Source organism: Rhinatrema bivittatum, chromosome 1 (genome assembly GCF_901001135.1).
Source record: "Rhinatrema bivittatum chromosome 1, aRhiBiv1.1, whole genome shotgun sequence".
NCBI lineage: Eukaryota > Metazoa > Chordata > Amphibia > Gymnophiona > Rhinatrematidae > Rhinatrema > Rhinatrema bivittatum.
In genome coordinates, this window is record NC_042615.1 from 247,437,130 (window position 1) to 247,460,757 (window position 23,628).

The 23,628-nt window shown below is 41.8% G+C and overlaps 1 protein-coding gene across 2 annotated transcripts in view; it reads right to left on the reverse strand.

The window, feature by feature from the left end:
* The window catches only part of CTNNA2 (catenin alpha 2), a 2,350,558-nt gene that overhangs the window by 364,271 nt on the left and 1,962,659 nt on the right, over positions 1 to 23,628 (reverse strand). The gene's annotated exons all lie outside the window — the stretch shown is intronic.

The following is a 23,628-nucleotide window of genomic DNA, read 5'->3' on the forward strand; positions in this document are numbered from 1 at the left end:
CAGAAGATGCAAATAGATCTCATACACATTCATTTCGGAAATCCTGAAAATCTGAGAACTGAGTATGGGATCCCGTGCTCTGCAAGATGTTAGAGCCAGCATGAGCAGCAGCACTGATGATACTGTAAGAACTTAAAGGATCCCTTCTAAAGAGGATTGTTCTGTTTGTCACAGGGGAACAAGAGGAGTATTATTGTTGGTTTTTTAGCTACCTCATGTGGGAGATAGGAATGGTAAATAAGCCCATGCCACCATCTTAGGGTGTGGCTTTTTTAGTTACTCCTTATAGGGGCAGCATGTCATTATGCTTGCTCTTGTTTTGGTTAGTTTTCTTAGGAAACCACCTTTGGGCCTCTAAGGATGAAGCCTGGGAATGGAAAAATGGAAACTGTGCCTTTGCCTAACATTACAATGTCTCTTTGGGATCTTTTTTTACTTTCTGAAAGGGACATTTTTCCATTCTTCCTTTATCTAGTTTTGGTTTTCCTATACCTAAGGTTTTTATTTTTACTAGGGCCTGAGTACCCTAGAACCCAGGAGTGCAATGTGGTCCATCTAAGCAGAGCAGTGTCTCTCAGCCAGGATGCACATGTAAGTTTGGATGGAGGAATGGATCTGGTTTCATTCCTGGGAAGAGGAAAAAAGTGCAGAAAAGACCTGTGGTACCCATTGGTGTTTACCACATCTGTCTCATCGAGATACTGAAGACAGGAGCATGGAGGTACCCTCCAGGTACCGACAAAGAAAGTAAGGAGAATGATTGAACAACTGGACTAAAGGTTTGAGAAATGGGACTTTGAATTAGTACAAATTGGAATACCATCCTATCCATCAAAGTGTGGGAGGAAGCTTAAAAACGACCCCATGAATTAGAATGAATTAGAGATAAGAAACCTATCTGACATCAGTAACAGAATAGATTAATTTGTAGCTGAAAGTCACAAATATATTACAAGAACTAAAGCTATAAAAATGGACTGTAAATAATAAGAAACTATAACTGGACATTTTATTAATTTTCTGTCATTCATCAGTAAAAGTTTAAATTGGAAACTAATGCAGCTTCTGGCATGATTATTGGAGTTGTATACAAAAGACATTAATGTAGAATTGATTGGGATGCTCAATTAATTTTTGAACAATGCTTAGGGCTTGGAAAACAATCTTTTCCTCCTTATAGGGAATCTTGGACTTCGAGAAAGTATTAATGTAAACACCAATCTATCTCAGGCACTGTCACGTGGGTATCCAGATGATATGGCTATTGGGGTTTCCGCTTTTAAAGATGGTATGGAGATAGTTTGCATACCCAGAGTGTCTTTACCAGAAAATAAATCAAAATAGCAAGATGATTTCAGAGGCACTTTTATAATTAAAGGATTTTATTTTGCTGGCAAATGGATAATTTTCCAGGTTCTTCACCTCTAGAAAACAAGTGTAATTATTGAACAAACAACCCTTTCAATAATGTCAATAATTTCAATGAGAAATAATTTACCTCTGGTTCACAAAAACAATTTTTCATATGTGACTCACTCTAATTCTTAACACTGTTTGGAATAGAGATGGGTTCCTGTACAAGAACTACTTCTTACCAAGATGCTATCAGATAAGTATTTTCTCAGTTAGTTACTTTTTAATGAGAACAAATGTTGAATTTCAACTTTAATTCAAGAAATCTGATTCTTTGTGTTAACTTGTTATTTCAAGCTATTTAGGAAATTCTGGAATTCTCCAGGTAAGTATTAACAGTTTTGATCTTTAACCTGATTTAACTCAATGATTTTGATCTCTTGTATGTCCATGTGTGTTGCACTAGTACATTTTACCACAACTGTGTCACAGTTCATTGGTGCGCACTTCTCTTTGATTTCTGGGTAATAATTTTAAGAGTGTTGCTTGTGAATGCCGGGTAGACAGCGCTGATCCAGGAATGATGTGAAGCTTTGGTGGCTTGTTATCAAAGAATAGCTCACGCTGCTTAATGACACAGACTGGACCTGATCTACCATACTTGACCATAGTATTCAGAAAGAGCTACAGACTTAACAAGTAGTTGTATCCAAATGATAGCAAAGACAACTGGGTGAATTTTCAAACTTTACGTGCATAAAATTTAGCATTACTCATGTATTTTGTATTTAATAAAAGTAAAAAATATACATGTATTTTCAGCTTTGCACACACATAATTACATTTAAAGAAGGGGTGGTCTAGGGGAGATACAGGGTGGGGCTGACATGCATATATGCTGCTAATTTAAAAGATACTTACAGGTGCATATTTGCCAACTTACTTGCATAATTTTATACTTGCTAATTAACTAGCATAAGTTATATTAAAAATGCTTATTGTGTATTACTGACTTGGTGGGAGATCTAGGTGAACTAGGGGGAGTTCAGGCTGAAGAACAAATATGGTCTCAATGACTTGGAGAAGGACTGGATGTACTGGTAGACTAATTGGTAAACTGGTTAATTTTATTTACATGTGCATGTTTTAATATTGGCTGACTTGTGCAAGTAAGCCCTCCTTTACTTTCACGCATAAAATAGATGCTCGCATATTTTTAAAATAGGTAGGAAACGTACGTGCATTCAATGTATCGATATAGCATATTTCCTGGTGTATAAGTCACACCTCTCTATATTCTGCTCTTCTAACAAAAAAGTTGGTAGATAAGTTGCACCTTTGTATAAGATGCACCTGACCTGTGACATCACAGTATTGTGTGTTAATCTCTAGAAGAAGGATCTGGTAGCCAGAACCTGATTGTTGTGAGAATGTTACTGGCTATCATGAGGAGTAGGTACTCTGATGGAGTGACAGGTTTACTGCCCATTTTGGTGCTGTAACAAAGCCTTGTGAGATTGTGTTTAGCAATAGTGATGTCACTGTAAGGGAGAAACCAGATTGCAGGGGAAGTCAGTGTGTGTGGGCGCCGTAAAGTAGGTACTCTGAGATGGCAATGTGGTTGTCAGCGAGAGAGAGAGAGAGAAAGTGAATGGATGTGACAATAGATACATTGCACCGGTGTGTAAGTCGCAGTCACTGAAATCACTGGAAAAAAATCCAAATTATACACCAGAAAATACAATACTTGGTTTCAATGGATTGCATGTATTTGTCCACATGTTGCAGAGTAGAGATAAGTGTATTTTTTAAAATACACCTATATCATATGTGAAGGTTTTTAAAATACTTGTGTATATCTGCTCACAGCCATATTCACACGTATATTGCACCGCATGCATTTGTTTTAAAGTTATCCTCAAAGAAAGCATTATATTTGGGAAGAGGGGAGGGATCATGACTTGGGTAACAAGGGATAAGGAAGTATGTATATAAAACATGGTAAAATATTATGGGGAAGAGACAAGCTATAATTTATAGTGAAATAAACTTATAGGGAAATAAAAGTAATGCAGTACCTAACATGCACTGCATATAATAATGGGATGTGCATTTGTTTAAAACAAAACTGCAAAATGCGAAAAATAAGGCTAATTGTTTCATTCAGAGGGCCCCAAAACAAACCGGGAGCCCCCACAAATGAAACAAAGCTTATTTATTCATTTAATTTTGAACTAATGATTCAGACCTGCGTCTAGGTCCAAATCAGGGGCTGTGGCCTATACCCAAGCAAAATGCTGGCACCTTGACCTATGCCCAAATCCAGAGTCTCACCTAGGGCATAGGCTGAGGTCCAAAGCAGGGGCTAGGGCCGAGCATGATGCCAGGGTCTTGGTGGAGATATGGGCTGACACTGGGCCCTCGGCCAAGACCCCCAAAAATTAAACAACAAAAAAACCTTCCCTTATCCATCCTGACTCCATGGCTTCGGTCCAGGCTGGAGCCCGGACCCAGGCCCAACACTACAACCCGGCCTGGAGGCCAGGTACTTACACCAGAGCCTCGGCCCAGACCAAGACCTGATGCCGCAATCCAGCCCAGAGACCAGGTCCCAATGCCAGGGCACCTCAGCATAGACCAGGGCCTGGACCTAGGCCTGATGCCATGACCCGCCTGGTTCCAATGCTGGGGCCTTGGCCTAGGCTGGGGACAGACCCAGGCCTGACACTGTGACCCTACACCAGGGCCTCGACCCAGACCCAGGACTGACACTGCGACCCAAGCCAAAGGCCAAATCCCATCACAGGGGCCTAAGCCCAGACCCAGGCCCATAAGGAAGAGTTCCCATTTAGGAGTTAGCCTTCCATTAACTTGGCCATCCAGCCTTTTAAGTATTATTTTAGACTCTTTTAAGACAATTTTTGAGAATTCCCTGTGCAAGCCAATCCCCCTGGTTGCAGTGGATTGGGGCGTCCCTGTATTCTAGGCTGGATTTGGGGTAAGGAAGACCTGCAGTGTGCTATTTCTCTTTCAGAGTATAGATGTGTCAGTGACCTGACACATAGGAAGAATATTTTTGCATTAACTGTCTTTTTGAACTATCTCATCTGGAGGCACAGAGGGGCAGATTTTAAAAGCCTACGCGCGTAAATCCGGGGTGATTTACGCGCGTAGGGGGGGTTACGAGTGCCAGGCCTATTTTCAAAAGGCCCGGCGGTGCGCGTAAAGCCCCAGGACGCGCGTATGTCCCTCGGCTTGAAAAAAAGGGGTGGGGCGTGGCAGTCCAGGGGCAGGACCGAGGCCTCCGGCACAGCAGCAAAGCCGGGGCAGCTGGCCGGCGCGCATAACTTACAAAATAAAGGTGGGGGGGGATTTAGGTAGGGCTGGGGGGAGGGTTAGATAGGGGAAGGTAGGTGAAAGTGTGTGGGGGGGGGGGCCAGAAGGAATGGGGAAAGCCATTGGGGATACCCTAGGGCTCGGCACATACAAAGTGCACTAGTGTGCACCCCCTTTGTTATGGTTTTGAGATGTTTGAGTGGATTCTTGGGTACTGTGGAGATGACCACGCCCACGGGGAGGAGCCCCGTGAGGAACCACAGTACTAGGCTAGACTCGAGTCGCACAAACACAGAGATTCATCTTTTATTATGCAGCCGAGGTGTACCACCAGAGGTGGTACACCTCGGCAGAGGGGACCCGTGTCACAGAGATAGTATAAGGAGATCCGGATGCAGGTTCCCAGTGCAGCAGAGCTGCAGATGAGACAGACTGAGAGTGTTAGATTACTCACTAAGTTGGTAGCTGTATAGGTGGAGATCCCAGCAGGCAGAAGTAGTTGATTACAGGCACCGAGGCAGGGAGAGCAGGCCCTCGAGAAGCGAGTACCTGATCCCAGATATGCACCTGAAAGAAAGCAAAGGGCCCCTGAGGAGCGGGTACCCAGGTTAGAGAAATACCCTGAAGAGCAGAGAGAGCTGCCTGCGGCAGCAAGGAAGCGGCAGAGTAGCTCAGACCAGAGGCTTTCCATCCATTCACGATCCTTGCTAACTCGATGAGCTAGGAAACAAGGGCAGGCTAAATACCCGGATGGTGTGACGTCACTCGAGGGGGACGCCATCGAGGTTCCCACCATGACGTGGATAAAGACGTGGGTGGCATGCGCGCATGCACCCTAGGAGGCCCTCAGGAGAAACATGGTGTGAGGCTTTGCCATAGCTGTTCCGGGGATGCTGGAGAGAGCGGCATGCAGACACAGCAGTAGTATTCTTCCCAAGGCTAGCGGGGAGAGCAGAGAGAAAGGTGAGGCACAAAAGTCGAAGCCATCTGAAACCGACAGATGCAACACCCTTGCGCACGCCAACACTGGATTTTATAACATCTGGGTGGCCAATCAAAGCTTCGTCCCATACATGACTTCACATCTATAAATTTTCTAATGCCAGCGTTTCTGTGAATGTTCCGACAATAGAAAATTTATAGACGTGAAGTCATGTGTGGAACCAAGCTTTCATTATTGAAAACCTTGAAAGTATGTGGCATAAAGGACGCCCCTGAAGCAGCTCTAGCGAAACATGATATCGTGTCGGGCTTGGTGAGATTAGAGCTTAATGAGCGTTTATTACAGCAAAAAAAAAAAAGGGAAAATATATACAAAAATACTTCTTTTTGCACTTTGGGCTTGGTGAAATAATATTTTCTAATATAATGCAAGTCTGAGAATCATTCTATATTGTTTAAAAAAATCATTGAAAAAAAAAGGACCGATGATTATATAAGACCCCAGAGGTTGGTCAATTGATATCATATTATGACAACCAAATGGGTGGTATGAAGGTCCAGATTATAATTCAAAACTAGTCTTTGTTTATTAATTTTTGAAGTTTTAGCAATTTGCATTTCATAAATATTTGAGATTGCTTCGAGTTTGCTTGATTGGGCTTTTTGTTTAATATTTGCTATCAGAGCATATAGAAAGACATGGTTTAATGGAACCCAGCCAGCATGGATTTACCCAGGGGAAGTTTTACCTCACAAATCTGCTTCTATTTTTTTTTGAAGGGAGTTAATAAACATGTGGCTAAGGGTAAACTGGAGATGTAGTGTATTTGGATTTTCAGAAGGCTTTTGATAAAGTCCCTCATGAGAGGCTTCTAAGAAAACTAAAAATTCATGGGATAGGAGGCGATGTCCTTTTGTGTATTACAAACTGGTTAAAATACAAGAAGCAGAGACTAAAATTAAATGGTCAATTTTCTGAGTGGAAAAAGGTAAACAGTAGAGTGCTTCAGGGATCTATGCTTGGAATGGTACATTTCAATATATAAATGATCTGGAAAGGGCTACGACAAATGAGATAATCAAATTTGCAGATGATACAAAATTATTCAGAGTAGTGAAATCACATGCAGATCATGTTAATTGCAGAAGGACCTTGTGAGACTGGAAGATTGGGCTTCCAAATGGCAGATGAAATTTAATGTGGACTAGAGCAAGGTGATGCATAAAGGGAAAAATAACCTATGCTATAGTTATACGATGTTAGGTTCCATATTAGGAGCTACTACCCAGGAAAAAGATCTAGGCGTTATAGTGGATAATACATTGAAATAATTGGCTCAGTGTGCTGCGGCAGTGAAACCGCACCTTAAGTATTTTGTACAATTCTTGTCGCCGTATCTCAAAATATATATAATTGAACTAGAGAAGGTATGGAGAAGAGTGACCAAAATGATAAAGGGGATGGAATGGAATCCCTATGAGGAAAGGCTAAAGAGGTTAGGGCTGTACAGCTTGGAGAAGAGACAGCTGAGAGGGGATATGATAGAAATCTATAAAATCATGAGAGGTCTAGAATGGATAAATGTGAATCAGATATTTACTCTTTCAGATAATAGAAGGACTAGGATGCTCTCTATGAAGTTAGCAAGTAGCACATTTAAAACAAATTGGAGAAAATAAGTTTTCACTCAATGTACAATTAAACTCTGGAATTTGTTGCCAGAGGATGTGGTTAGGACAGATAGTGTTGCAGGGTTCAAACAAAGGTTTGGATAAGTTCCTGAATGAGAAGACAATTAACTGCTATTAATCAAGTTGACTTAGGAAATAGCCACTGCTATTACTGGCATTGGTAGTATGGGATCTACTTAATGTTTGGGTGCTTGCCAGGTACTTTTAACCTAAATTGGCTACTGCTGGAAACAGGATGCTGGGCTTGATGGATCCTCGGTCTGACCCAGTATGACAACTTCTTATGTTCTTAAAGAAGTTGGAAACTACCATTATTCTCCTATCCTGTGGGTTTACTGGATTCAAAGACAGTGTAGATTTGCCCTGCTGTGAACCAAAGAATGGAGACAGGGCTGGACTGGAAAGAAGCAGAGTATTAGAGCTATTTTTGTCCACACAATAGGGAGCCTGGCCTCAGATACTAAAGCTATCCGTGGAGCAAGGAAGAGATAAATAGAAACTGTGGAGGTGTTTTAAGCAGAAATAGTCCATCCTTTGTTTCTTTCTATGTGCCCCTGGGAGCCAAGAAAAGGATCCTTCTCGCCCAGGGGTTAGGAATGCATACCTTTTTGTGCCTGAACCAAGCAAAACGAATAACCAAGTGAAAAGAGACTCATGAAGAAACCAAAATAACAATTTTTCCCTAGTCAGATGCAAACTTGGCCACTGCCCCATTCTTTCTACAGTGGAAAATCTGTAGTGTCACAACATCAAGTGCTTGGATGTTTCTTTAGGCTAGGGATTCTTAATTTATTACATTATCTCAGGATTTAGATCAACTTCAAGGAATATAGAATGTATGATTAAAAAAGCACAACTAAGCTTTCACTGTACTTTGAGTCTCAATCCTCTAACCCCCCTGAAACCCAGATAGCTGATTTTAAAATTGATGAGAATGCTAATGAATAAAAAAAAAAACCAACAGTAAGCAGCACTTTACAATAACTTTCCAGTGAGCTAAACAGAAAGAAAACAACTCCCATCATTAATAGTCTGAATATGACAGTATATTTTGGACAGTAATAGATGCATCAGGACAATATGACCTAAATCAAAGTACAAGGCTCTGAGGTCAGAGTACATTCTTCAAGGGAAATGTGCTGATGATTCATCTCTAGAACAAAAGTTTGCCTTCTCATCCTGAACTGTCAAAAATATCTAAAAACTTTTTTCTTCCTGCAAACTTTGCCTGATTTGAATATAATAACCAATATGCCAAGACTATTGCTGTCACTTGTTAAATTATTCCCTTGAGCCATAGAAAACAATTATTCTTACGATCATCATGAATTTAATAATCAAGATATGCATTGAGCTTTTAGGATTTTTTGAAACCTGATTGGCATCTTCCAATGCAAAGTGTATCCTTAATGTCAGTAGAAGTAGTAATATTGATTAGGGATGTGCAGAAGGAAAAGATGCATTGCTATTTGGTATTCGTTGCACCGGGACCCAAATCCATTGCATCCATTTTCATAGGGGGAAACCCGATTCATCCATTAGTTGTATTCGTTTTCCATTAAAGATGGAAAAACAAACAAAAAAAAACCCCATCCCAACCCTTTAAATTTAATTAACTACAACCCTCCACCCTCCTGACCTCTCCAAGACTTGCCAAAACCCCCTGGTGGTCCAGTGGAGGTCCGGGAGCGATCTCCTGCACTTGGGCCATCGGCTGCCAATATTCAAAATGGCGCCAATAGCCTTTGCCCTTACTATGTCACAGGGGCTACCAGTGCCATTGGTCGGTCCCTGTCACGTGGTAGGAGCACAAGATGGCGCCGGCCGTCCATTGTGCCTACCATGTGACAGGGGCTGACCAATGGCACCGGTAGCCCCTGTAACATAGTAAGGTCAAAGGCTATCGGTGCCATTTTGAATACTGGCAGCTGACGGCCCAAGTGCAGGAGATCGCTCCCAGACCCCCGCTGGGAGCGGGGGTCTGGGAGCGATGGGAATAGTGTGATTTTTTGGTGTTGCAGTTTCTTGTTTTGGATTTATAAAGACCCATTTTTAAAAGAATTTTGATATATTTTCCTAAACAATGTGTACACACTTTTTTTTTCTTGGTTCAAAATTTTTGAGAATTATATTACTTAAATTAGTTATTCTTATTTATTGATTTTATTTTTTAATTATAGTGGGCTTGATTTACCTAAGTTGAGGTCAAAATGGAAAACAAATTCAAGAGCTATGTGAGAAAGCTAGTAAATATCAAAATTCACTAATCAAAACTGGCACCAAATTAATTGGAGATCAAGGAGCACCTAATTGGGTGATCATGAGTGTATAATTGGCTACAGCTTGTATTTATTTATTTATTTATTTATTGGTTTTTATATACCGCCGCTCATCAGAGATATCACGTCGGTGTACATAGAACAAAATCCGCAATTGCGTTTTACATAAAACAGTAAGAAAAACAACTGAGAAAACTTTACATTAAAAATGGTTAAATGCAACAACAACAAAACAATTTATAAAATATAAATAGATATATAATGATAATATTATATAAAGTAGTTATAACATTACAATTTATAACAGAGTCAAGGGAGAATAAAGGAGGGGCAAGGGAAGGAGAGGATAAAAATTTGGGTAGGGGAGGAAGAGAGAAAGGTGTGAGGGGAAGGGATTATGTACAAGTGGGGCTGCAAATGAGCAAATTCTTCAGTTTTATAAATGGAAAGGAAGGAGCTAGGGTGCAAAAGGTAGGAAAGAGCCTAGAGTTGGCTGTTGTAAAGAGGAGGTGTGAGAGGTTAGAGGAAAAAGGGGGGTGTCGTCTTCCGAGGCTAAACTTAATGGAAAAGAGAGAGAGGAGGTAGAGGTAGAGAGGAGAGGGAGAAGGTAGTAAAGCAAGAACATGTGCAGATCATGTAGAATTGTAGAAGGTAATAGTTATCAGAGTACTCGCTACATGAGACTATCCCTTTTCAGTCATGGAAAATCACAGGACAGATGTTTTCCCTTATTGAAAAAGACAAGGAAATCACATGGAGCATGTGCTGTCTGTGACAGCAAAAGCTATAGACAAGAGGCCAAAAACATCTATGCATACTTCAAGCTCAACAATGTCTCACTTGCATATTCTCTGAAATACTTATTCATGCCACCTTCATTGTAATCAATGTGGGAAAACCACAGCACTCATACATGAAGAGAGTAATTATTAAGTTCAGAAAACAAGCCAAAATGACTTTGGAAGTTGCAGTACATGAGGAACTGATGGCATATGAGGTCAGTAGTAGATCTAGTCCTCAGTGGAAAGAACAACCTGATGAAAGGAATTACTGTGGTGGGGCTGCTAAGCAATAGCCATAATAATTCAATCAAATTTTGTATGATCACAGAGGGAGGACATTAAGTAAAACTTTGTAGGGATGTGAATCGTTTTAGGACGATTAAAATTATCGTCCGATAATTTTAATATCGTCTTAAACCGTTATGGAACACAATACAATAGAGATTCTAACGATTTATCGTTATAAATCGTTAGAATCGTGAGCCGGCACACTAAAACCCCCTAAAACCCACCCCCGACCCTTTAAATTAAATCCCCCACCCTCCCGAACCCCCCCCAAATGAGTTAAATAACCTGCGGGTCCAGCGGCGGTCCGGAATGGCAGCGGTCCGGAACGGGCTCCTGCTCCTGAATCTTGTTGTCTTCAGCCGGCGCCATTTTCCAAAATGGCGCCGAAAAATGGCGGCGGCCATAGACGAACACGATTGGACTGGCAGGAGGTCCTTCCGGACCCCCGCTGGACTTTTGGCAAGTCTCGTGGGGGTCAGGAGGCCCCCCACAAGCTGGCCAAAAGTTCCTGGAGGTCCAGCGGGGGTCAGGGAGCGATTTCCCGCCGCGAATCGTTTTCGTACGGAAAATGGCGCCGGCAGGAGATCGACTGCAGGAGGTCGTTCAGCGAGGCGCCGGAACCCTCGCTGAACGACCTCCTGCAGTCGATCTCCTGCCGGCGCCATTTTCCGTACGAAAACGATTCGCGGCGGGGAAATCGCTCCCTGACCCCCGCTGGACCTCCAGGAACTTTTGGCCAGCTTGTGGGGGGCCTCCTGACCCCCACGAGACTTGCCAAAAGTCCAGCGGGGGTCCGGAAGGACCTCCTGCCGTCCAATCGTGTTCGTCTATGGCCGCCGCCATTTTTCGGCGCCATTTTGGAAAATGGCGCCGGCTGAAGACAACAAGATTCAGGAGCAGGAGCCCGTTCCGGACCGCTGCCGTTCCGGACCGCCGCTGGACCCGCAGGTTATTTAACTCATTTGGGGGGGGGTTCGGGAGGGTGGGGGATTTAATTTAAAGGGTCAGGGGTGGGTTTTAGGGGGTTTTAATGTGCCGGTTTTGCGATTTTTAGATTTTTAGATTTTTCACGATTTTTCACGATTTTTCACGATATTTTACCCCCCCAAACGGCAACAATACGATTCCCTCCCCCTCCCAGCCGAAATCGATCGTTAAGACGATCGAGGACACGATTCACATCCCTAAAACTTTGCAATAGCATATAACTTTAAAAAGAGAAACTGATAAAATTGGGAAATTAGAAAGAAACTAAAAGAAGCAGTAGCAAAAGTGAAAAATGCGAATGAGAGTACAAATTGTTTAAAAATACAGTTTTGGAAGCACAGATAAAATGTATTCCATGCATTAAGAAAGGTTGCAAGAAAGATCAAATGACTGTCAGCTTGATTTAATGGTGAAGCAAAAGAAGCAATTAGACACCATTCAAAATCTGGAAAGTAGACCCAAATGAAGAGCATAGTCAATGGAAAGTTAAATATAAAACAGGCCAAGAGAAAATGCTTTCAAGTACAATCAAAGCAAAAAGCCCATGGGAGAGTTGGGTCACAAGATGACAGAGGAGTAAAAGGGGTGCTCAGGGAGACAAGGAAATAGCAGAAACACTGAATACATTATTTGGATTGGTCTTTACTGAGGAGAATGTTGTAAAAAATATTTGACTGTGATAATTCTGAGCAACTAAAACAAATCTCTGTATTGTTCAGCTCCTTCTTGCAACTTGCCTTACTATTTCAACTTTATGGAAATGTAATCTTGGAATGGAATATTGGTGAACCCAGGTTTATGATATAGCAGGTATTGAGAAATGACAGTATCACCTAAAAGGAGAAAAATTTAAATATGATAGAGTGTGGGACCCTTATCATGAGTTTTATAGACAAGTAAATTGCACACACATCACCTGCTTTAGACAAGGACTTTATATAAGAAATACACTCTTGGTTTGTATTTTATGATATTCTCACAAGTATTTCATGTTTTGATATACATGGTCTTTATATTCAGTGGGTATTATATTGTTCTATGATGACAAGTTTTAAATAGTCATTAAAAAAAAGGCCAAAAACAAATCTCTGCGATAATGGAGAATGTAAAAGATCAAATTAACTAGCTGAAGAATAACAAATCACCAGAGAACACCCACCCCAGAATCCTAAAATAGTTAAAACATGAAATTGCAGGTCTGTTACTAGTAATCTGTAACCTATCATTTAAAGTAACCAAAATATCTGGACTCGAGTGTGGCCAATGTGATGCTAATTTTATATAAAAGAAATCAGGGGCAATGCAGAAAACTCTAGACCATTGAGCCTGACATTGGTGTAGGACAAAATAGTAGAAGTTATTCTTAAAAACAAAATCACTGACCATATACTGTAGATAAACATGGCTTAATAGGGAAGAGTCAACATGGGTTTAGAAACAGAAAGTCTTGTCTTACCAATCTTTAAAAGAAAAATTTCAAGCTGTAAATAATAAACATGTAGACAAAAATGAGCCAATTGATATAATATATTTTGATTTTCAGAAGCCATTTGACAAATTCCCCTTGAAAGACTCCTCAAGAAATTAAAAAGTCATGAGAAAGAAAGCAGTGTCATATTGTGGATTGGTAATGTAACATGTTAAAAGTCATGAAACTGTTGCATCCATCTGTCTCAGATGGCTTCAACCTCTGTGCCTCACCTTTCTTCCTTCTCTCTCCTCAGGTCTTGGGAGGAAGGTGGCTGCTGCCGCGTCTTCATGCCGCTCTCTCTGGTGTCCCTGGATCAGCGGCAGCGACGGTGCTCGCCATGATTTTCCTGAGGGCCTCCTAGGGTGCGCACACGCACGCCACCCATGTCATGGCGGGAACATCGGGGGCGTCCCCTCCGAGTGACATCATCACATCCTGGTATTTAGCCTGCCCTTCGTTTACTAACAAACTCAGTTAGCAAGGACTGGATTGCCTCCGGTCTAAGCTGCTCTGCTGCTTCCCAGTTGCCGCAGGAAGCTCTCTCTGCCCTTCGGGGTATTTCTTCACTAACCAGGTACCCGCTCCTTGGGGCCCTTCTGCTCTATTTCAGGTACCTATCTTGGGATACTGGGTACTCGCTCCTCGAGGGCCTGATCTCCGTAATCTGGTGCCTGCCACTGAACAACTTCTGTAGGGATGTGAATCGGGCTTCGGCCGATTGAAAATATCATTGATATTTTCAAAATCGTCAGAAATCGGGGGCTTTCCCAAAACAATAGGAAAACCCCACGATATTGATCGTGGGGCTTCCCTTATCGTTTTGGGGGAGGGCGGGAAAAACAGCACACAAAAATAACCCCTAAACCCACCCCGACCCTTTAAAAGTAACCCCTTAGCTTCCCCCACCCTCCCGACCCCCCCCCAAAAACCTTTTACAGGTACCTGGTGGTCCAGTGGGGGTCCAGGGAGCGATCTCCCGCTCCGGGCCGTCCTGCGGCTACCAGGCCGTCCTTTGCCCGGAGGACGGCCCGGAGTGGGAGATCGCGGGAAATCGCTACCGGGACCCCCACTGGACCACCAGGTACCTGTACAAAGGTTTTGGAGTGGTCGGGAGGGTGGGGGAAGCTAAGGGGTTACTTTTAAAGAGTCGGTGTGGGTTTTTTGTTTATCGTCTGGGCAGCCGATAAACAAAACGCGATCGGGCCCGATGGGAAAAAACCCACATATGAATCTGAACCGGAATCCGAACCGATTCCGGTTCCGATTCACATCTCTAAACTTCTGCCTGTCAGGACCTTCATCAATACAGCTTCTGCTTCAGTAAGTACTAACCCTTTCAGTCTGTCTCACTTTCAGCTTCAGTGCTCTGTGTCTACATCTGGGACCTGTTCCTACTACTACATGCTGCCTATCACCTACGCGAGTGTGAGACTGGCCTACTCTGCTGAGGACCCTTGGACTACTTCTGCTGGGTTACCTTCAATGCTGCCCACTCCCCGGGCAGTACCATTGAGCCGTACAATAAATACAACTTCTCTTTGTCTGCGTGTATAGAATCTAGCCTAGTACCTCGGTTCCTCATGGGGCTCCTACCCATGGGAGTGGCCATGGGAGTGGCCATCACCGCAGTACCCAAAAATTCACTCCAACACTTCATAACCATAACAGAAACAGAGTGTAGGACTAAATGGTCATTTTTCCAAATGGGATTGCTACTAGCACCTGTGTTTAATAGGAATGTGCATTCATTGAAAATGAATAGAGATGTGGTTCGGAATCAAATTTCGTGTCGGGCTTCATTTTGGGGGCACCCCCCCCCCCGCGGAAATTTCATTTTTCCCGCGGTTCGAGTTTTTTTTTTGGGGGTGCCCCGATTTTCGCTTTAGTGCACGCTAACTCTCGATAGTGTGCACTAACATGGCACTGATTCTTCCATTAGTGCGCACTAAAGCAAAAATGAATTTTTTTCTGAAATTTCGGAAAAAAAACTATCGTTTTTCGGTTCTCCCGAACCATTCCAAATTAAGCAATTTCATTGAAATTGCCTAATTTGGGAAAAATGATTGCACGTCCCTAAAAATAGGTAACATTTAACATTTTGTCATTGTTTTATATTTGTTGTTTAATGTATTTTTTGACTATGTTTTATGGAATTTGTACTGGACACACATGACTGAAGATGCGAAATGCAAGACTGTAGAAATATTGAGGTTGAAATTCAAAAGCCATTTAGATGGATAAATTAAGTTATTCATCTAAATGGCAAAACCAACATATTCTGCTGCTTAGATGGATAAGTGTGGGGGCATTCCAGTAGCAGATGGGAGGCGATCCATGAAGAAGTGGCATTAGATGGATAAGTTATGCGACTAATGCTGATATTCAATTCTAGCTGGATGACTTATCCAACTAAATCTAGCCAGGCCATAGACCTGTCCTGAAGATAGCCAGATAAACATATCCAGCGATCTTTAAGATAGCCAGATACATTCAGTGGTTCAACTGAGCCGCTGAATATACCCTCCTAGTTAGCCAGATAACATTATCCAGTTAACTAGCCAAACCACATAGTGACTGAAAATGGACCCCACATAAAATAAATAAATAAAATGCAAAGGTGAGTTCATTTTCATGTCAGACAAGGATTCCCAAAATGGAGTGCCCATGAATTTATCAAAATGTTTTGTTTTATTCATTAATGTTTCTCATTCAAATCTATGCTTTACTAAGTAAACAGCAGGTGCTAGCAGAGATAAATTGGTAACTGGAGCAACCAATGCTTGCTTGTGTGACATGGCAGCCTCCTGGGAGTCAAAGCAGAACAAATTGCCAAGGAGACAAAATGAAGGACAAATCACAGAGAAGCATCTATTTAATAGCATATAGCTGCCATCAGGATCAATTGCGCTCATACATTTTGCAAAGATAAGTTGTATGTTAAGAAACTCTCTTAGAGTAGAAAAAAGCTTTTAAAAAGAAAGCATTAGGATTGACAAAGGGCTTTTTTGGATCTTCTCTGCTGCAGTCATTAGTCTCTCACTCACTGTGACAGAAACAGAGAGCTATTGCTTTCTCTGTTCACTGGAAGTAGTTAACTAGTAGAGAGGACATTGAAGCAGTGCCAATACCATTTTTGTTTACCAGCAGGCAGACTGAATTGAAGAGAAGCACAGCTTTGCCAGCATTCTTGGTTTTGTTGTTAATGTTTTTTTTTAAGTGTGCAAAAGGAGTCAGTCAGCAGTACATCTACATATACTGTAGATGTGTATTTGTATCAAGACATTTTTGCACACACTTACTGTAAATTTCAAAGCAGCGCACGGGTGCACATGTGTGTGCATTTGTTGACCTGTAACCAGGGACACACCTATTTTTTAACATATGTGCATATATAGACATGTTATAAAATAGCCTGGCTGTATGTACAAGTGTGTCTAATTTTAAGTGGACACATGCCTGTGTGCACAAAAGACATTTCTACCTAAGTAATTGCTGAAATTTTAAAAGGGATGAGAGCCGACACAATTGCCTGTTTTACTAATTCCTCCCCAGTTCGCTCAATTAACATATAGGTTCCCCAACCTCCCCTGGTTTGATAGCCAGTACAACCTCCAATTACCCCAGATTATTTATACCCCTCAGATATGGCTCGTTAGCTTTTTTTTTTTTAAACTTACACACCATCCATAGCAGAAGTAAAGTTACACAGCAGGAGGCCATGGCCTGTGTCGGATTTTGTAAGTATTTAAGTGCAAATTTCTGGTTCAAATATTATAATGACCATGTACTGCCGTTGCCCCACCCTTTTTTTTGAGAAGTTCCAAGATGTGCACACAGTGGCGTTTATACACATATCCGAGTGGCTTTTAAAATCCACTTGGCATGCATGAGCCTGACATAGTCACACATCAGCTAATTAATGCCCTCAGCAGGCTTTTAAAATTCACTTACAGTGAGGGATAACATTAGAAAAACAGAGTTTGTGTCACCACTAGCAAGATGCTGATGCTGCCTGAAATTGGCAAGTTGGATCTATGCTTGCTAAGCACTGATATGAAATCAGTCTGTGAACTAGATTGAGTGTGTGTGACAGACACACTCATTCAGTAGTAGAGTGGTACTGTGAAAGCTGGTACAGTTTTAATAAATCCTATTGAGATACCAAAACTCTCAGTAGACACTTCAAAAACCATCATGCCACCATGAGAAAAGGGCAGAGGTGGAAAGACAGGAATGGCAGTGGTAGAGGATTGGGTGTTGCTGCAGAGACAGCCCAGCCTGTCAGAAATAAAAGCAGAACTAGTAGAAGCAAGGAAAAAGGCAGTCCTGCCCCTATACTTAAAAGATACTTTGTTTAGCTATAGAAAGCCAGGAGGGGAAGCGAGCAAAATCCAGAGGAAATTAAAATGGGGAGAGAATGTGCAACTTCCATATTCTCTCTCAAGGTGAGCTGCCATTGTGCAACTAGGCCCATTTCACTGCACAATTTTGGATTGTGCATTTCTCATGCAATCAAAAATCATGTGGTGCGACTACCACAATATTTTCTATGGGAGGAGCCTAATATTACGAGGATGCTCCCTGTGACACTCCCTCCCACAATAAAATGGGATGCCAAACCTTAGACTTTATACCTTAGGAGTCTTGCTGCCAGTCTTTTTTGCTGCCATTTGCCAGACTTTATGACCTGAGGGTCTTGCTGCTACTCTTCCTATCTGTCATGTCCCTGATATACTTACCTTTGGTATCTGACTGCCACTCACCTATTTGTCATGCACCTGAAGCTACACCTTGGGGGACTTGCTGCCCCTCTGCTTAATTTCAATGCCCTTGATGTACCTCATTTGGGGTCTTGCTGCTATTCTGTTTTGCTGCCATGCCCCTGATACTACACCTTGGGGTTCTTACTGCCACTCAGCCTTGCTGGCATAACCTAGTCTTTACATCTTGGGGGTATATAGCTTTCTGGTATATACCTCATGCTACTTCTTGGGGGTATTTCTGTCACTGTCTTGCTGCCATTTCCATATTTTATACCTTTGGGGTCTTGCTGCCAATCTAGCTTGCTGCCATACCCTAGACTCTACACCTTGGGTGTTCTTGCCTCTGTAGGTGTCTACTTTTCACTCTCATGGTACCTTAAAGTGTTCATGACAATCTTTGTGTTGCTTTGTCCCTCTTAGTGCCTGGGGTTTATTTTCTGCCATGTTTGCTGCTTTGCTCTTTCTTTATGAAACCATACAATGTTCATTCAACCTTGGTACCACTTTGCCCCTTTTCTGCTGCCTTTGGTGGTTCATACCACCATTAGTGATACTGTCTTTTGTAGCCTTGGAGTTTTCTTGAAACTCTTGATGATGCTTTGCTCCTCTGACAATGCCTTGGAAACCTCATGCTTCTACTGGTATCCTTTTGCCCCCTTATGGTGCCTTAGGATATTCATGCCATTTTTAGTACCACTTTGCTATAGTCTTTGTGCTTTGGAATTCTCTTCCACTTTCTGATGTTGTCTATCCACAGATTTCATTAGTATTGTTTAGAAAACCCCGATTTTGATTCTCAAAATAGGCTGCCTTGTTTCCCCTATTGACTTTAATGGGAAACAAATACGTGCTTTTTTTTTGTTTGAAATTAATGAATCAAATGGTGTCTTTTGAAATGAATAAATGAGCCAAAACAAAAATATTGCCTCTGCACATCCCTACTGTTTAACATATTCATAAATGATCTCTGAAAATGCAAATATAAGTAACGAGATCAAATCTGCAGATGACACGAGATTGTTCAAAATTGTTAAAATTAAGGGGCTGTCTAGAATTATCTGCTTCTTTCTGTTTGTTGGGAAGGTGTGATCCTTTGAATCTTGATAATAAGCAAACAATTACTGTTTCAGTTATTGAATTCAGCTCGTATCAATATAGCATATTATTGGATGGGAACACCACTTTTGAGCCACTGGTGGGGGGTGCGTAGCTGAGATAGCTATGTTTGAAAAATGTACTTATGGTCTTAAAAACAACCCTAATTGATGCAATCAGGTTTGGCAGAAATATTGTAAATGGTGAAATATAACTGTATAATTGGTGACACTGTTTTGGCTTGATCATGAATTTGTATTCTGGGTTTTTGAGGTAAGCTTTAGAGATGTGAATGGAACCGGAATCGGTTCCGGTTCCGATTCACATCGTTAATTTTATTTTGTGTGGCCCGATTGCGGTTTTGTTTATTGGCTGCACCCGAGCCGATAAACAAAAAAAACCCATGCGACCCTTTAAAACTGTTCCCTTAGCTTTCCCCACCCTCCCGAACTCCCCCAAAACGTTTTACAATTACCTGGTGGTCCAGTGGAAGTCCCGGGAGTGATCTTCCGCTCTCAGGGCCGTCGGCTGCCACTAATAAAAATGGCGCCGATGGCCCTTTGCCCTTACCATGTGACAGGGTATCCATGCCATTTGCCAGGCCCTGTCACATGGTAGGAGTAATGGACGGCCAGCACCATCTTTAAAAATGGCACAGGCCATCCAGTGCTCCTATCATGTGACAGGGGCCAGCCAATGGCATGGATACCCTGTCACATGGTAAGGGCAAAGGACCATCGGCGCCATTTTGATTAGTGGCAGCCGACGGCCCGAGAGCAGGAGATGGCTCCCGGGACCCCCACAGGACCACCAGGTACTTGTAAAATGTTTTGGGGGGTTCGGGAGGGTGGGGGAAGCTAAGGGAACAGTTTTAAAGGGTCGGGGTGGGTTTAGGGATTGTTTTGGTGTGCTGTTTTTCCTGCCCTCCCCCAAAACGATAAGAGAACCCCAGGAACAAAATTGTGGGGTTCTCTTATCGGGAGCCCCCGATTTCTGATGATTTTGAAAATATCATCCGATATTTTCAATCGTCCGAAGCCCAATTCACATCCCTAGTAAGCTTCCATATTTTTGTGGTTGTTTCTTCTATGTATTCTTGGATTTTTTTCTCACTCTTTCAGGGCAATGTAATAAGGACTTGCTAAAAACATGTGTCCAAACTGGGCACTTTTTTAATGCATGCACAATCACCTCTCCTGGGCACCCAATGCAATAAGCAAATGAGCTGCCATGCTACAAAGGACACACAAGGGATAGATTGTGCATCACTAGTGCATCCATAGCAATGGGCACACAGGAGATGTGGCTCTGCATTGGTAAGGAAAATGGACACACAATTTTTGAGCATCCATTTTTCCCATGACAGCTATTTTACTGGCACAATATGTATGCACAATATACATGGCTATATGTATATTGTGCGCCCCCAAATCTTTTTTTATTTCAAGGCTTTTTTTTTTTTTTTTTTGCATGGCACTGCTTTCTGTGGTTCTTCCTACTTTGTATAGCAATGATACGAAGTAAGAGGAACCACAGAAAAGTAGGGATTTTTTTGTTATTAAGTTGAGCCCTTTATCTGCGGGAAGACATTTATGCCTGCTGCAGAGCAGGCGTAAAATTTTATTGGTTAAAAAATGCACCTCGGTTGCACAGGGATTCTTTGTATTGCAGGGTAAAAGCTAATAGCCTCATCTACGTGGCATTTACATGTGATGAGCGCTATCAGCTATGCCTTTGTTTGGATGCACATTTTGGATGCTCTGATCTCCTTATTGCATCTGGGATTATGGACGCATGTCCAACTGCTTGTTAAGCAGTGCGCTAGGCTTGGCACACTTTATTGTATTGGCCTTTTTGTATATTATAATTGGTGTCTTTAAATAAAAAGTTATAAAAAAAACCTGTTAAAACAGCAGCAGATTGCAAAAGGACATTGTGAAATTAGGAGACTAAGGGGGTCATTTTCTAACAGCTGTTAAAGTGATTTGCGAATGCAAATTTTTAATTTTGTATTCAGGGGGCGGATTTATTGTGTGCCGTGTTAGTGTGGCCAATAACTACACCTCTTTTATTTGCATTATGTTGTATGCTAGAGGCCAGTAAAGGCTTATTGTGGTTCATGATGGAGAGAGAGAGAGAGAGAGAAAGAGAGAGAGAGAGAGACTTGCTATAGTGCCTCCTCCCTAGACAGGTATTTGTATCCCTATGGGAGGCCCACCTAGTAACTCGAGGTGGGGATTAGGTATGAGTGTAGGGGGTTGGGGGCTACTTTCACATTCAACATGAGACGTACGAACAGAACAGTGGTCTCTTGTGAAGATTTGTTGGCCTTCGGAGTGAGGAAACTGACTCCAAGATGAGATTTGGGCAATGTTCTCTCCACCTACAAGCTAGGTTCTGTACGTCTCATTTGAATGTGAAAGTGGCCCCCAACCCCCTACACTCATACCTAATCCCCACCTCGAGTTACTAGGTGGGCCTCCCATAGGGATACAAATACCTGTCTAGGGAGGAGGTACTATAGCAAGGTGTGCTCTCTCTCTCTCTCTCTCTCTCTCTCTCTCTCTCTCTCTCTCTCTCTCTCTCTCTCTCTTGCCTGCCTGCAGCATACTGAAACAGGCTGTCCGGCAATATATACTGGCAATGTAGCCCAAATTGGGTTAATAGTGCAACTTGCACTAAGAGCGTGTTGCATAGCTGTTATCGCAATTTGCGATACACATGCTTATTAGCATAAGGTACACCCCTTTTTGGTATTGCATGCGATACCAATGCGGTATTGGAAAATGAGGCCCTAAGCATCTGAAAGGTAGTTGAAATTTAATGTACAAATGTGAAAAATGATGCACAAAGAGAAAAGAATCCTAATTACAGACACACAATGATGTGTTCTATATTGTGAGTTGCCACCCAGGAAAAGGAATATGGAGTCTTTGTGGACAACATATTGTACTTCTCAGTTTAGTGTGTGTTGGTGGTCAAAAAAGCAAATAGAAAGTTTGAAAGGATTAAAAAAAGAATGGAGAATAAAAGAAACTATCATATTTCCTCTGTATTGATCCATAGTATGACCACTCCTTGAGTATTGGCCCCTCTGAATAAATACATAAAGAATGAGAAAGTTGACAAAATGATATAGGGAATGAAATGGCTTCCCTTCAAGGGAAAACACAGGTTAGGATCTTCAGCTTGGAGACAAGATAGCTGAGAAGGGCCATGATATAAGTTTATGAAACAGGGAGTGTGGTTGAATTGGTAAATAAAGAACAGGTATTTACCATTTCAAATAATACTAAAACAAGAGGACGCTGCATGACATTTAACAGTTCAAAGATTTAAAACATCATAGAAAATACTTTTTTCACTCTGTGTACAATCACACAGTGGAATATGTTCCCAAAAGACATGATGGAGATTGGTATAGCGGGGTTTAAAGAGGTTTGAATAAGTTCCTGGAGGAAAAGTCCATAAAATATTATTAATCAAACAAACTAAATACTATTGCTACCCCTGGGAGAGTGGGTGAGAAGAAATAGATTATCTTTTTTGTGCTTGCTAATTATAATTATTTGTGATGCAGACTGGCCACTGTTGGAGACAGGATGCTGGGCTCGATGGACCATGATCTGATCCAGCATGTCATTTCTTATTTTCTTATGCCAGTATTATTTGTCCAATTGACAAAACACACACTCATTACTATCTTTACACATTCTTGATTCTCTGTCCTTCACTCACATGTTGGCTCTTCCCATGAAAGGACAGCATTCACAAGACCATGGCCATTCACACTTTTATCATTTATTTTATTTATTTAAAAAGCTTTTATATACCGCTATTTGGATATAACATCATAACGGTTTACTATATTTGTCATTATCTAACAAATAACAAACAACAATACAATAGTCAAAAGCGTCATTCTTACTTGCTTAAAATTAAACAAATATTACAATTTAAAATCAAATTTGACTCATTCATCTAAACATTCGTATCGTTAGCAGTCTCAAAACCTATACTGCATGCTGGATTCACATTCATTATGCAGTCTTCAACCCCTGCATTGATTGCATGGCCTGTTCTTCTTAACATTTCAGTAGCACTACTAATAGTAGTATGCAGCATTGGATGTCATCTTAATTCACAAACCTTTTCCACTCATCAACATAAGGACTGAATTAGCTTGTCCAGAAATTAAAAAAAAAATTAGAGACATTTAGTAACCTTATTGTCAAGTCCCTGGTCATCCATGATTCTGTAGCTGTAGCAAGGAAAGCAAAATCCAACCCTTATCATGGGCAGGTATCCAAATAGGGCCAAACAGAGCAGATTGTGACAGCAGGAAACTGAGCATGAGTACAGGGCGCCTTCCTCCACTCCTGGCCCTGCTAAGCCAATAGGAGAAAGGAAGGATAATATTAGTGCCTTGGGGCATGCTCTCTTCCTCCATCATCCAGAGACAGAATCACTGCAGTATCTCATGTTTCAAACATGCATCTGGTCCTGGAGGCAGAGGAGGAGAATTGGGCCTTAGGCACCAATGATCTCCTCCTCCTTTCAGCTCAGTAAGGGGACTGGCTGGGGGAGAGGGGAATCAGCTGAGTGCAAAAACTGTTTGGGGATGGGAATTAGATGCAAGG